The following is a 14,001-nucleotide window of genomic DNA, read 5'->3' as shown; positions in this document are numbered from 1 at the left end:
AAGCTTGGGCAGTAACCTATTATAATAATTTCTAACACCTTTTAACCCCATTGGGTAACAGCTGTAGGGTACGTTTGTGAATGGATCTAAAGCCAACAGATTAGCATAAGACAGGATATAAAGGAATACACATGTTAAGTGACCAGCTGGAAGGACAGAACATAATGGTCATTGCTGTCCCATGCCCCTGGATCCTTTACTCCCAGTGTGAGCAAGGACCAGATCCTGACTGAAGGATCTTCCCCGGTATTTCCCTCCAACAGCATGGATCGGGGACACCTGACTTCGCTGGATCAACTTGATGTGTACCTAACACTGAGGGACTATCAATAAATTGCTAACGAAGTGGGAACTCTTTGTCAATTCATCTGTTTGTTTTTTTATCACTGTCAGTTTTCAACTTTATTTTGTTATATTGTCTGTTTATTAGCTTAACCTTTTTACTAAGTGTTATATGTGTAAACTATATTTTTTGCTGCTATAAGTAAAATTCATTTTTACTGTTATAAGTGAAACTTGTCTTTGCTTCACTCTCAACTCCACCTCCTCAATCCCAAATGAAGCAGCCCAGTGGGTGATACAGTTGCAGCATTCAGTCAGCCTGCAACTAAATTGATACACTCACAGTGCCCAGCTGGCCTGTGACACCCTGCCTGCATCTCACACTGGGAATTGTGGATTAACACTTGTGAGTGCCTGGTGACTGTTGGCATAAGAACGGTATTTAGATATTTGCTTTTTGGGAATTGATTTATAAGTATAGGTATATGCATTAGAATGGTTCGGGATGGGCAGCAGGGGTTAACTGATTTTTGAAAAATGGGTCATGCACACATAGTTTCACACAGCCTCTGAAGCAGACAGGCTGTCTAACACAAGAAGGGCAATGAATAGAGACATAGCCTGAGAACTGAGGGCGGGGAGTGGGGGGAGGGGAAGTATGTACCACACTGTTCCATAATATGGGATAAGGTGCCACCAGCTCACAAGATGCCAGAGCAGGGGGCTGGAGTTTTCCAGTTTTGCGGGAACAGAACAAATTAGGAGAAATCCCAGAAAGACCAAATTAGTATGTGTGCATGTAATGAGCTATGTGGACAGTGTGACAAACACAAAGATACCAATCAGTGATAGCCACAGATGAATAGTCATCAGGAGTCATCAGGAGGGAAGGACAATACAAAAGAAGGACTTTGGAGTAGCAAAGGGTCCCTCCTCCCCGTCCTGCCTGGATCATCATCCCCATCCATGGACAGAGAGCACACCACCAACCCATCTCATCCACGCCACTGATAGGGGGAAGGGTCCTTGGCTTAACACCTCCAGGATGCTGACATGTTGACATCTGACACCTAAGAGAGAGCCTCAGAGTGAAGACTGCTCCTGGCCAGATGTACTTTGATTCTCATGACAGCCTTAGGATTTGGTAGATATATAGAATCTTTTTATTATTTCTATTGTTTATTTTCTGTTATCATTGTCTATCAATAAACTTGTCTATTATTGAGTAGAAAGGGCGTGGTCAGTCTGAGGGTGAGTCTTCCCCCCAGAACAAAGCGTCTAGGTCCTAAATCCAGAGCCAACAGTGACAACTACTTAGTTTTCATGTGTGATCTTCCAGAATTCATTAATAGCTTTGGTACTTCTCAGTTTTGTTGATCAGTCTTTTTTTTTATCCTATGTCCCCTATGGTTTGTGATAATAATAATTTCTGTAAAAAAACAATTATAATGTTCCCTACATTGGAAGTGATGATTACTTCAAGTATGGATAGCTGGAGAAAAACAACCGAAACACATATATAAAAAAAAAATAGTCCAGTCCCTTTTCATAGTAACCTTAGCATAAATAACACAGGGATAATGGCAGATCATCTACAAAGGTCTGCACTAAAAAGAGTTTAAAATTAGACTTGTAAATCTATATGTAGGCCCCTAAATCGATAGCCAGATTTTCAAAACTGACCAAGTAAAAGTCTTGGTTAAATGGGAATATCCCCCCACTCCAAAGGCCCAGGTCCAAAACTAGCAAGATTGGAACTATTAAGAGGTGGATCTAAAGGGTAGCTTCTGTCAGTCACAGGAATCTGCCAGAACTGATCCCGTCAACTGGAGCAGTAAGGAAATCAGCGGAGTCCATCCTTTATTTGTCATTAGTAGAGTAAATTAAATGCAGAACATATAACCTCTATGGAACCACTTGGCTGCTTTTTTTTTCTGAAAGAAATTGAGTGGGTTTTCAAGGGCCATTCTGAATTAGCTATTTCTTTTTAAGAACTAGTAGGTCTCTCTGACCTCTACTTGAGTACCTCAAAGTGTTAATGTGTTAATTAAACCAAGATATTCTACTCCATACAATATTAATTAAAGTGAAAAACTACAGCTGGTGTTTAACAACAACTCAGTCTCAACAGCAGCTTTGAGTCACTTTACTTAAATCAAACGTATCATAAAGTTGGCATGAAAATCATATTGTCTGAATCAAACACATCTGGCAAATGACAGGCTTTCACTTGAAAATAACAAACTATTGCTATTACTCATGCAGATGCATTTTATACTATTTGATGTACAGATTTCATCTACTGCTCAAATCTGGAAAGGAAAAAACATCATGAAAATTAATGACTAAGACCAAAGAAAATAGTCATGCTCTGTCTTCTCTTCTGGTATCGTAAGTAGTTCATACAATATTGTTGTTCCTGCAATGTGGTTTCATAAATCGATGAAAGAATAGAAATAAATAGCTTTTTAATTAAATAGTGTTGAGAATGAGCAAACATGATATCATGTTGCTAAACAGTGATGCCTTCTCATGAGAAATACAACAAGTATTCTTTGAAGTCAGTGAAATTACCTCTTGAGTAAGGCAGTGCTCAACTTTTTTTAATTGAACACAAGATGCCATATAATGTCCAATCTGCTAAACCAGGAATGCTGCAGAATCCAGCAGATTTCCCATTAAATTTGAGATGAACTTACTCTGGACTCTACTGGGGCTTTGCTTTTGTCAGAGCCACTAATCTCATAGCCAAGGAGGATTGAAAAAATTTAAAACAACCTGCTAGCACTTACGCCATAGGCATTAAGTGATATATAGATACTCATTTATGCATGAATTTCTCACCTTGCTCTTAGAAGAAAAAGAAAACAGCTGAAGTTGAGAGAAAGAAGAGAAAATGTATGGTCATTAGAGCATGGACTATACAGTGTAGGAAGGGTCAGAACACAGGGTTCTTCATAAATACAAAAAAAATCATTTTAAACATCTACCATTCATCATATATTATTCATTTTGTTTAAAATATGCACCCAGTTACATATCTCAAAGTGTACTGTGCATAATTGAAAACCCTGGTGATCAGCTTTCTCACTCTCAGGATTCAAAGGGAAAGCATTTAGCTGAAATAAACCTTGTTTTCTGTCCCTCATGTATAGTGATATAAAATAGGAAGGAGAAGCTGCACTTCCCCTCCCTTTCTTCAGTAGAAACAACTGTCTCACTTTAATAGTGAATGTGATATTTGCATTACTGACATCATGGCATCTAAAAAAGAATGGGCTTTTCCTTGTCTTGTTAAGAACTATTTATACTGGGCTAGACTAATCATGTAGTTTAAAATATTGACTTTAAATGGTTGTTTCAATACAAAAGAAATAAAGTAAAGTTTCCCTCAATTTTATTGGTACTTTGCCTTTAGTTTTTCATTAGATTGATGTGTATATTCATAAATTGGTGAGATTAAGTCAGTGATCAAATTTCTTGCGCTGAATCCAACTTTATGGGTAAAAACAATCCTACAATGTATGATTATGTTTATGATAATGGAAGTTTGGCAGCTGTACCAAACATTGTCTTCTATAGTAAAATAACTCTTCTCCTGTGTACAGAAGAATCTGAGATGTAACTCCTTTGAGGAGAAGCACATATGCAGATGAGCACAGGAAATGAAAAGAACATAAGCAATCTTTTCATTGTTAAAAACTGTTTCACCCAAGAAAGCTGTACTGTCTTCAAAAATACCATTTATGACATGATATATAAGAGTTCAAAGGAAGAGATTCTGTAGACAAAAATACAATGCGACTGCCAGAAAATCAGGAAACGAAATTCCTCTCTTCCTAAAAATCTCTTAAAATTGAACCAATTTTTTCTCAACACATTTGACAAGATCAGAGATTATGCAAGCAATTTACCTCTACTTATAAACCATGTTAGATTTTACAAGCCTCTGATGGTAGAAGTTAGTCATGGCAGGATAGAGGCAGTCTATCATATTCATGAAATACACTGGGAACAATGCTACTTCAGAAAGTACAGAATACTGTCAGGAAAGCAACTAGTTTTCATATAATTCTGCCTGATAGGGATCTTCCTCACTGAATATCTGAAAATCCCAAGGTAATATGGAAGAAGGTGGTCACAAAAATGATAAGAGTTCACTATTCTAAAGGAAGGCAGCAGTGAGAGTGGGCACATAAGGATAAGAGAACTCAGAAATTGGAACGTGTTGTCTCCTGGGAGGATAATGTAGGAAAGAAAGGACTATGGGAAAGTAGTTACTGAAAGGTACTGCATTGAAATGTATAACTGCAACTTCTCCCAATATGGTGGAAAAATAGGAACTATAGTAGTATTGAAGAGACCATTATTGATAGATCAGGAATTGTTTAAAAACCTAACAAAATAGAAACATACAAAGCAAAGTAATCAGTTTGCATGACTTAGGATGACTGTAAAGAAACAGGACAAGCATGAGGGGATATAATCAGAGAAGCTGGGACTCAACATGAGTTATAACTCAACGGACAGAAAAGAAACATGAACAAGATCAGTATGAAACAGATGCAAGACAAAGTTTAATCTATTACTTAGCAAGAAAAGAGAACAAGTAACATGATACAGAGAAAGCTGAAGTATTCAGTGCTTTGGTCTCCAGAAAAAAAAGTTTGTTGTGTTAAGATACTTAGGAAAAGTAATGTCAAAGAGACAGGAGGCTCTCGCCAGAAAGGAAAGAACAGGTTAAAAAATATTTAGATAAATACATGTCTTCATGGCATTGGAGCCTGATGAAATTCACCCTAGAGTACTACCTGAAGCAATCTCTAAAACCTCATTGATTACTTTTGAGAATTCATAGACAGTGAAGTTTCCAGAGAACTGGAGAAAGGAAAACTTAGTTCCTATCTTTAAAAAGGAAATTGTACATCAGTCAGTCTAACTTAATTCTTTGAAACAAGTCAGGAACAAGTTATAAAGCAATTCATTTATAAGCTCCTAAAGGATAATAAGATGATAAGGACAGCCAACAATAATCTATAAAAAATAAATCGTGTCAAGCCAATCTATTTTTTTTTCCTTTGGCAAGATAACCAATCTAGTGAATGTAGTATAAGCATTAGATATGATATATCTTGATTTTAATGAGAATTTATATTGTACTCATAAGAAAAGTAAGGGGAAGTGGTATATATAAAATCATTGGTGGATGCATAATTGTAAACTACAATTCAGAAAACTTGTCAATGGCTCACTGTAAGATGTGGAGGGCTGCGGAGGGCATTTGAAGTGGGATCTTTAGGTGTGTATCCTAGTCCTGGTTCTATTCAATATTATAATTAAAAGCCTGGGTGGGAAATAGGGTATACTTAAAAAATGTGGGATGACACTAGCCTGGGAAGGGTCAGAAGCACTCTATAAACAGGATTAGAATTCAAAATCAACTTGACAAAGTGAATGATGGCCTGAAACCAGTAGAATGGATTCAAAAGATAAGTGTCAATTTCTGCTTAGGAACAAAAAATCAAATGCATGCCATATGGGAAATAACTAATTTGGCAAGAGTATGGCAGAAAGAAACCCAGAGGTTTATAAAATGTAAACTATGAAGAAAAGTTAAAAGGAATTGGGTGTCTTTAGTCTAAAAGAGGAGCCTGGGGGGAACACAAGGAAACAGACTTTTAGTTGACAGAAAGGGGTGGCAAAAAAAATGATGATTGATTGCTCTCTCTGTCTGCAGGTGGTGGAGGGGAGAACAAGAAGAGGTCAGTTTAATTTGTAGCAAAAAAGATTTAGGTTAGCTATCAGGAGCAGCTTTGCAATCATAAAGTTAGTGAAGCACTGGAAAAGATTAACCAGAACATTATGGAATTTCCTTCACTGGAGATTTTAAAAACAGGCTTTGTAAAACTCTGGCAGGGATTGTCTAGGTATAAAGTTTGTGACAGCACATAAGGGTTTGGACTAGCTAATCCTGAAGTTACTTGTTTAAGATTCTAGGATTCTACTATCATAGTGTAACATAAAAGTTGACTGACAGCATCTGACCAAGAATGGAACAAGCTGAGAAGTTGACCACCCTAGGGAAGAGAAGAAAATAAGAATTAACAAATTCCCAAACCTCCTGTATATTTCAGATAATTACTAGGGCTGTGTGAAGCTTCAGGTGCTGATTCAATTTAGAGGAGATTCAGTCTGATTTGGCAGCTGAATCTCCTTCAGAGAGCTTCAGAGATTTGGGTAGTTCCCACTCACAGCTGCAGGGAGCTGGACTGTGCCAGTAAGTAGAGGGTGGGAAAAGAGGAGCTGGAGAAGGGGGGAAGGCCCCAACCCCCACCCACTCTCCCAGACCCATCAATGGCTGCCAGGTCAAGCACCAGCATCCCAGTTCTTTAAAAAAAAAAAAAAAAAGCCCTGCACTCGCTGGCTCCTGCCAGGTGAGAGGGTGATTCCTGCTGCCCCCCCACTGCCCCACGCCGAATGGCGGGGCTCTGCCACAAGCCCCCATCCCCCAACCACTCTCCCAGCCCTGTCAATGGCTGACCTGCCCTGCCCCAGCAAGCCCGGATGAGCTTCATCTGAGAGTACTGAGATGACTGGCCGGTGTTAGCAGAACCACTGGCATAGCTGTTTGAGCACTCACAGCATTCAAGTCAGGTCCCAGAGGACTGGAAAAGGATAAATGTGGTCCCTATTTTCAAGAAGGGGAGTAAAGAGGATCTGAGTAATTATAGGCCAGTCAGTCTCACCTACATCCTTGGAAAAGTCTTTGAAAAAATTACAAGGGATCATATTTGTAGGAGTCCAGCAGCAAAAATAATGCAGCATGGCAACCAGCATGGATACATAGCAGGTAGATTATATCTGACCAATCTGGTTTCATTTTATGACAGGGTCACAAAACACTTAGACACAGTAGAGGTGGATGTTGTTTTCTTAGATTTTGGCACGGCCTTTGATACAGTATCGCATTCCATTCTCTTAAATAAATTAAGAGGCTGTGACATAGATGTTTACATGGTCTAGTGGGTGGCAAATTGGCTTAGTGATCACATCCGGAGTGGGGTAGTATATGGGTCGGTATCAACCTGGAAGGATGTGGGTACTCTTCAATATCTTCATCAGTTACTTGGATGTGGGTGTGAAGTGTACTCAGTCCATGTTTGTGGACAATACTAAATTGTGGGGTGAAGTGCACACTCAGGAATGTAGGGAATGATTGTAGGCAGACCTAGACAGATTGCAAAAGTTCAAGGATGCAGTTCAACAAGGACAAGTGCAGAGTGCTGCACCTCGGGCACAAAAATATCCAGCACACCTACTGGCTGGCAAGTGACCCTCTCAGCAGCACGGAAGCAGAACGGGATCTCAGAGGCATAGCGGACTCCAAGATGAACATGAGTTATCAGTGTGATGAAATCATCAGCAAAGCTAACTGCACTTTATCACGCATCAGCAGATGCATGACAAATAGAACCAAGGAGGTGATCCTTCCCCTCTATGCAGCATCGATCAGACCACAGTTGGAGTACTGTGCCCAGTTTTGGGTGCCGTACTTCAAGAAGGATATTGATAGACTTGAGAGGGTCCAGAGAAGGGGCACTAATATGCTTAGGGGCTTAGAGGACAAGTCCTATGAGGAGAGACTTGGACCTCTTCAGCCTCTACAAGAGAAGGCTGAGAAGTGATTTTGTGGCCACCTATAAATTCCTTAGAGGGAAGCAGCAAGGGATCAGCGAGGCTCTGTTCACCAGGGTGCCTCTTGGGGTAACAAGGAACAATGGTCACAAACTGACAGAGAGCATATTTAGGCTAAATATCAGGAAAAACTTCTTCATGGTAAGGGTGGCCAAAATTTGGAATGGGCTTCAAAGGGAGGTGGTGCTCTCCCCTACCTTGGGGGTCTTTAAGAGAAGGCTGGATAGGCATCTGGCTGGGGTCATCTGACCCCAGCACTGTTTCCTGCCTAGGCAGGGGGTTGGAATCTATGAACTGTTCAGGTCCCTTCCAACCCTTGCATCTATGAATCTATGAATTGTTGAAGGCAATTTTACCTAGGTCTTTCAATCAGAGAGACTAAGGCTATGAACACAATTTATTGTTGTATGAACTGAGTAAAAAAGAATTGCTTTTCAATTGCAATCCTCTGAGATCCAGTTGCCGATTCTAGGGGTCAATATGTAGCCTGCAGGCCAGATCCCGTATTTTATCCAATCCTGCAGACATTGGGCTTTGGCAATAGTTGGGGCGGGGGGCATACACTTGAGCAGCAGTTGTTTTCCCTGTTGCTATGGGGAGAAGCACCATCTGTGGATACTTCCCTTCTGCCATTGCAGAGAAAAGCACCCGGGGGTGGGTTCTAACACTTGCTCACCTACCTGTCCACCTCTTCCTTAGCTGGGTCAGTTCAGCCCACAGCCTGGAAAGGGTGCCAACCACTGGTCCATTCAGCCAGTTAAACAGAATTTCTAAGATACTGCCACTGTCAAATGGTAGCTCCAATAACTCATTTTTAACAGAGATCATACCCAGTAAAGCACTGATATAGGAAAGACAGCAAGCTAAGAAAAAGGAAAAGCTGTTTATATGAAGGAAGAATTGACAAAGGCTTTCAGAAACATTTTCAGAGAATTCTAAAAGTACCTCAAGAGTTTCCATATTTGGGTTATATGGTTCCCTTTCTTTAATGAAAATGGAAGGCTATATAACCTATACAGTGCACTAAATTTCATCAAACAGGCTGTGGAAGGCCAGCTTATGGAATGGTTACATGGATAGGCTTGTGAGAGAAAGCTGACTTATTACAAAAAACCCCCCATTACTTAACTTCTGATCAAATATTTAAATATTAAATAGTGACTAACTTGCATAAACATGATGTTGGTTGCTTCTCACCACGCTGCCTGGAGCTTGTGTCAATAATAAAAAGTAGGCATTTACTTTCTGTTTGGAGCAATATATATGTAAGGTTCTCTTGTATTAAAGACTCATTGCCGCATTTTTTAAACTAGCTAAACCAAAATAATATTATAATACAAGGTATTATGTTCATATTCAATCTTATTCCCATTGAACATGTGGTATCAGAAAGAATATTGCTTTTGCAACCACACAGGAAAGAAATACTAGTTGTTTATTGCTAATGACTATGGTATGCCAGGATAGTGATAATGTAGAGATATTGGGGACTTTTGTAAGACAAGAAGACTTGTGGTCTTCAAAACATGACAAATTTTCTAAAATTTAAAATAGATTTATCGGAGCATGAAGCTAATATACTTTTTTGCTCAAATGAAAGCGAATAAAAAAAAATCAAAGTAGAGCCAAGAATCTGTAAAGGGCTTCAAGTGGTACTTTCAGGATGCAAATCAAGCTCAGTATTTTTGGGGGAGATGGAGACAAGAGAAAGGGTATGGGGAAGAGAACCAGCAATCCACCTTAATAAAATACAAGCTTGTTAATTATGGACTCTTTTGAAAATGCAACTCAGTCTTCTGTTGTGGCTGCTGCACTCTCTTAAATGAAAGCCTATTACTACTACTTTCTAATCTACATGAGATTGTGCATTATGTAACTTCATAATTGAAAATTATAAATATTTCATTTGAAAGACCTATTCCCTATGTTAATGCCCTTACACAGCACACATAAAAAAGTTCTTATTTCCTTTGGTGGACAGAAAACTGGTTGGAGCATTGGGCTTAGATGGTAGTAATAGCTCAATGTCTACTTGGCTGACGGTATCAAGTGGAGTACCCCAGGGGTCAGTACTGGGGCTAGTTTTGTTCAATGTTTTCATCAATGACCTGGAAGATGGCATACAGTGTGTTGCCCTGTGGGGTGAGGCCAACTCTCAGGATCTCAATATTGCACTGTTAGACAGGAAGGTATGACACAATTGCACATATACAAACACACAAATCAATTAGGTGCACACACACACACACTATGAGCTCAGGCACATACACATCCAAACCAGCATAGGCACATGCATACCTATCATCAATTCAAGCACATAAAACCCAAAAGTTAGACACAGATCACTAATTCATATATCATGCACACAATCACACACACACATACACACTCGTCTGTTCACACACATACAACCCACCTCCACATACACACAGGAAAGTTCCTAACTTGGATGGTACAGTGTGTATGTGTGTGCCTGAGGTACCTGGGGGAAGGTTCAGGTGAGAAAGAGGGAGTTAAAGTTGCCAGAACGGGGATTAGAACCAGTAGACTACAGAGAATCTGGCTGAGGAACTGAGGCTTGGGTTTACTTAAGGTAGACAGGGACTGGAAACTGAGGCAGAGAGCTGAGATATTGGGGGGGGCAGATAAGTGGTGGCAAGGAGGAGACAGCCACAGGAAAGAAACTGAGGCAGAAACCTGGTTGCTCAGGGGAAAAGGAAAAGGCAGTGGGGATAAGACAGTGGCAAAGAAACAGGGGGTTTGGAGGCAGAGAGGAGCTCAGGACAGGTGTTGGAGGTGGCAGTGAGCCAGAAGCAGGAAAGGGAGAAATGAGACAGAAGTTAGAGGGGCGAGGAGCAGAGATTGGAGCAGGGCCAAACCGTAGTAAAGTAAAACCCAACTTAGGGGTCCAAATAACAGTTTTATTAAAGAGACAACATACTACACAGCCCCATGAAGTTATTGGTTCATAGACACACACACACACAAGCACTCACAATGGCAGCAGGAGAAAGAGACTCAGTGGAAGGGTTGGAGTCCAGGTAGGGAAGAGGAACGAAGTCCAAGTCCTTGGTTGAAGAAGGGGTGGGAAAACTACCTATCCAGGTGGGAAAGGGGTCCTTGTCCAGTAGATGTTGTCCAGTGGGGGGTTGCCACCAGGGCCTCTGGGTAGATAGGTGGTGTGGCATGGTGCTGGTCCAGATGGAGAAGGTGTCCCAAGAGTCAGTCTTTCACTACCCCTTTTTATGGGTCAGACTACCTCTGATCTCCTATGGGGAGGGCCTGTCCAGGCAAGGTCAGTCCTGTCCTAGAGGGCTCCAGGTGCTCTTACTGAGCGTGTGCAGCCTGGCTGATGGGTGGTTCCAAGGGCGGGGTTGTTGGTCCAGGTACTGGTGTTGATGGTTCAGTCAGAGGGAGCTATTTTTAGACCTACTGCCAGACAATTCTCTCAAGCACCCTCATTCATCCTCTTTCATTCAGGAACCAAGTTACATAGGAGGGGTAGGTGTGAGTCAATGGTTACACAACCAGGCCTGGGGGCAGGATGAAGACTTGAAAAACAAAATGGAAACTTGACATGACTTATGCTAACTTACATACGTAGGCCTAAGTCATATAGTACAAGTAATATAGAACAGTAAAATCAATATAAACGTAATAATTATACAAAAAAAGGGGGGGGGAAATGAAACAAGTAGAACTTGCTACCAAAATAAAATGCTGAAGTTTATCCTATGTCTTAGCTTACTTATACTTATCTATAGGGAACAGAGAGGTGTAACTATCTTATAGTTTTTAGCAAAGACTTTATATTATTTTCCCTTTTCTGTATAACTGCCGCGCGGCACTCTCACATTTATGTAACCTTGAAGTCGACTGTTAATCAAAATGAACGCTTTGTACTTTTCTCCACTGGCATTAAGCTACACATGCACATTCTGTAAATTTCATTTCTTATCTAAAAGTGTCATTTCTGCAGAAATGAAACTTATGTAGAAAATCTGCCTAGCAATAATTATGTAAAAGAAAATTATCCTATCTGTATACTATAGTTAGTGTCATACAGGCAGTCCAACAAACATCTATAAAAGAGGCAAAAAAGCAGGAAGCAGCAGAGACGACAACTGGAAAACTCTGTGGGCCTGATCACCCCGCAGACCGGTTCTCAGCCTCCCCGCCTGGGCGTATCCCAGCGAGAACAAAGGCCTCAGAAATCCGACAACTGACAATGATTCACCGTGTTACAGTATTGCTTTGTATTTCCCATTCATGAGCCGTTGACCAGTTCTGGGACTTAAGGAGCCGGCAGCCGCACCTAGCTTTGGACTTGTTCCACTGTTGGAACGCAAGGGCTGGCTCTGGAACCTCGTGAACCAACGGACACCCTATAGAATATCCCATTCATGAGCTGTTGACCAGTTCTGGGACTACGGAGTCGGCAGCTGCTGGCTCTGGAACCCCGTGAACCAACAGACCCCTTTAGTATCCGGCATACTGTCACTGAAGAAACATCGGAGACTCTGCTTCTCGACTGCCTCTCATCGTAGCTTAGACAGCATATCTACGCTCGCTATACTTGTATTTACTGCAACTTCGTTCCAACCGGCCTCCCTTCTTACTTGTAAGAGGGTGAGGCCAGGTGAGTGAATAAATCTTTTCATTTTACTCTATATCTACTCCGTAATAACTTTTATGACTAACATTCCATATCAATGAGCCGTTGACCAGTTCTGGGACTTAAGGAGTCGGCAGCCGCACCTAGCTTTGGACTAGTTCCACTGTTGGAACGCAAGGGCTGGCTCTGGAACCTCATGAACCAACGGACACCCTATAGATTAAGAGACACTAACTACTTACTCTAAGTCATCTACTTGTGCCAACTCGGCGAACCTCGAGGGTGGCTAAGAGCTACCTCAATCCTGCCCCACAAGCCGCGCGCTCGCACAACTCCACAAAGCCCGTGGCTCCCCTAAGCAGTGCCGGAGCCGCTAGCCCGGCATTTCGTCACAAGAGGGAAAGAAAAAGTCAGAAAGGGTTGATGAAAGGGAGGGAATGCATTTTAAAAGAAAAAAAGAAGAACTGGGGATTTTGCTACAAGTGCACCCTCAGCAAGTTTGCAGATGACTCCAAGCTGGGAGGAGTAGTAGATATATGGGAGGGTAGGGCTAGGATTCAGAGTGGCCTAGGCACGTTGGAGGACTGGGCCAAAAGGAATCTCATGAGGTTCAACCAGAACAAGTGCTAAATCCTCCACTGAGGAAGGAACAATCCCATGTACGAGGACAGGCTGGAGGTTGGCTGGTTTGGCAGCAGCTCTGCAGAAAAGGACCTGGGGGTTATAGTGGACAATAAGCTGAATATGAGCCAGCAGTGTGCCCTTGTTGCATTGTTAGGGGTGTTGACAGCAGGGCAAGTGATTGCTTCTGTCTATTCAGCATTGGTGAGGCCACATCTGGAGTATTGGGTATGGGCAAATTGGGGAGTCCAGCAAAGGTCAATTAAAATATTTACGGGGATGAGGCACAAGACTTATGAGGAGAGGCTGAGGGAACCAGGCTTATTTGGTCTGGAGAAGAGAAGACTGAGAGGGTATTTAATAGCAGCCTTTAACTACCTGAAGCAGGGTTTGCAAGAGGATGAGACTAGACTGTTCTCAGTGGTGGCAGATGACAGAACAAGGAGCAATAATCACAAGTTGTACCAAGGAAAGTTTAGGTTAGATATTAGGAAGAATTTTCTCACTAGGTGGGTAGTAAAACACTGGAACAGGTTACCCAGAATCTTAATTCTTGGAGGTTTTTAAGACCTGGCTAGATAAAGCTTTGGCTGGGATGGTCTAGTTGAGGATGGCCCTGCTTTGATCAGGGGGTTCGACTACATGACCTCCTGAGGTCCCTTCCAATCCTAGGTTTCTATGATTCTATGACATATATACATATAAACATCTTTTTTTTTTTTTCCTTGAGTGGTTCATTTCCAATGAAAGTTCCATGAAAAAAGCAACATTTTGGCCCAGGATTTATT

At 41.3% G+C, this 14,001-nt stretch overlaps 1 protein-coding gene across 2 annotated transcripts in view; it reads right to left on the bottom strand.

Moving 5' to 3' along the window:
- Positions 1–14,001, bottom strand: part of GRID1 (glutamate ionotropic receptor delta type subunit 1) — a 1,131,580-nt gene that overhangs the window by 68,422 nt on the left and 1,049,157 nt on the right. The gene's annotated exons all lie outside the window — the stretch shown is intronic.

Source organism: Crocodylus siamensis, chromosome 7, assembly GCF_052110815.1.
Source record: "Crocodylus siamensis isolate JL-2025a chromosome 7, ASM5211081v1, whole genome shotgun sequence".
Classification (NCBI taxonomy): Eukaryota; Metazoa; Chordata; order Crocodylia; family Crocodylidae; genus Crocodylus; species Crocodylus siamensis.
The sequence above is the reverse complement of the archived record's forward strand: the minus strand, read 5'-3'. Positions and strand labels throughout refer to the sequence as shown.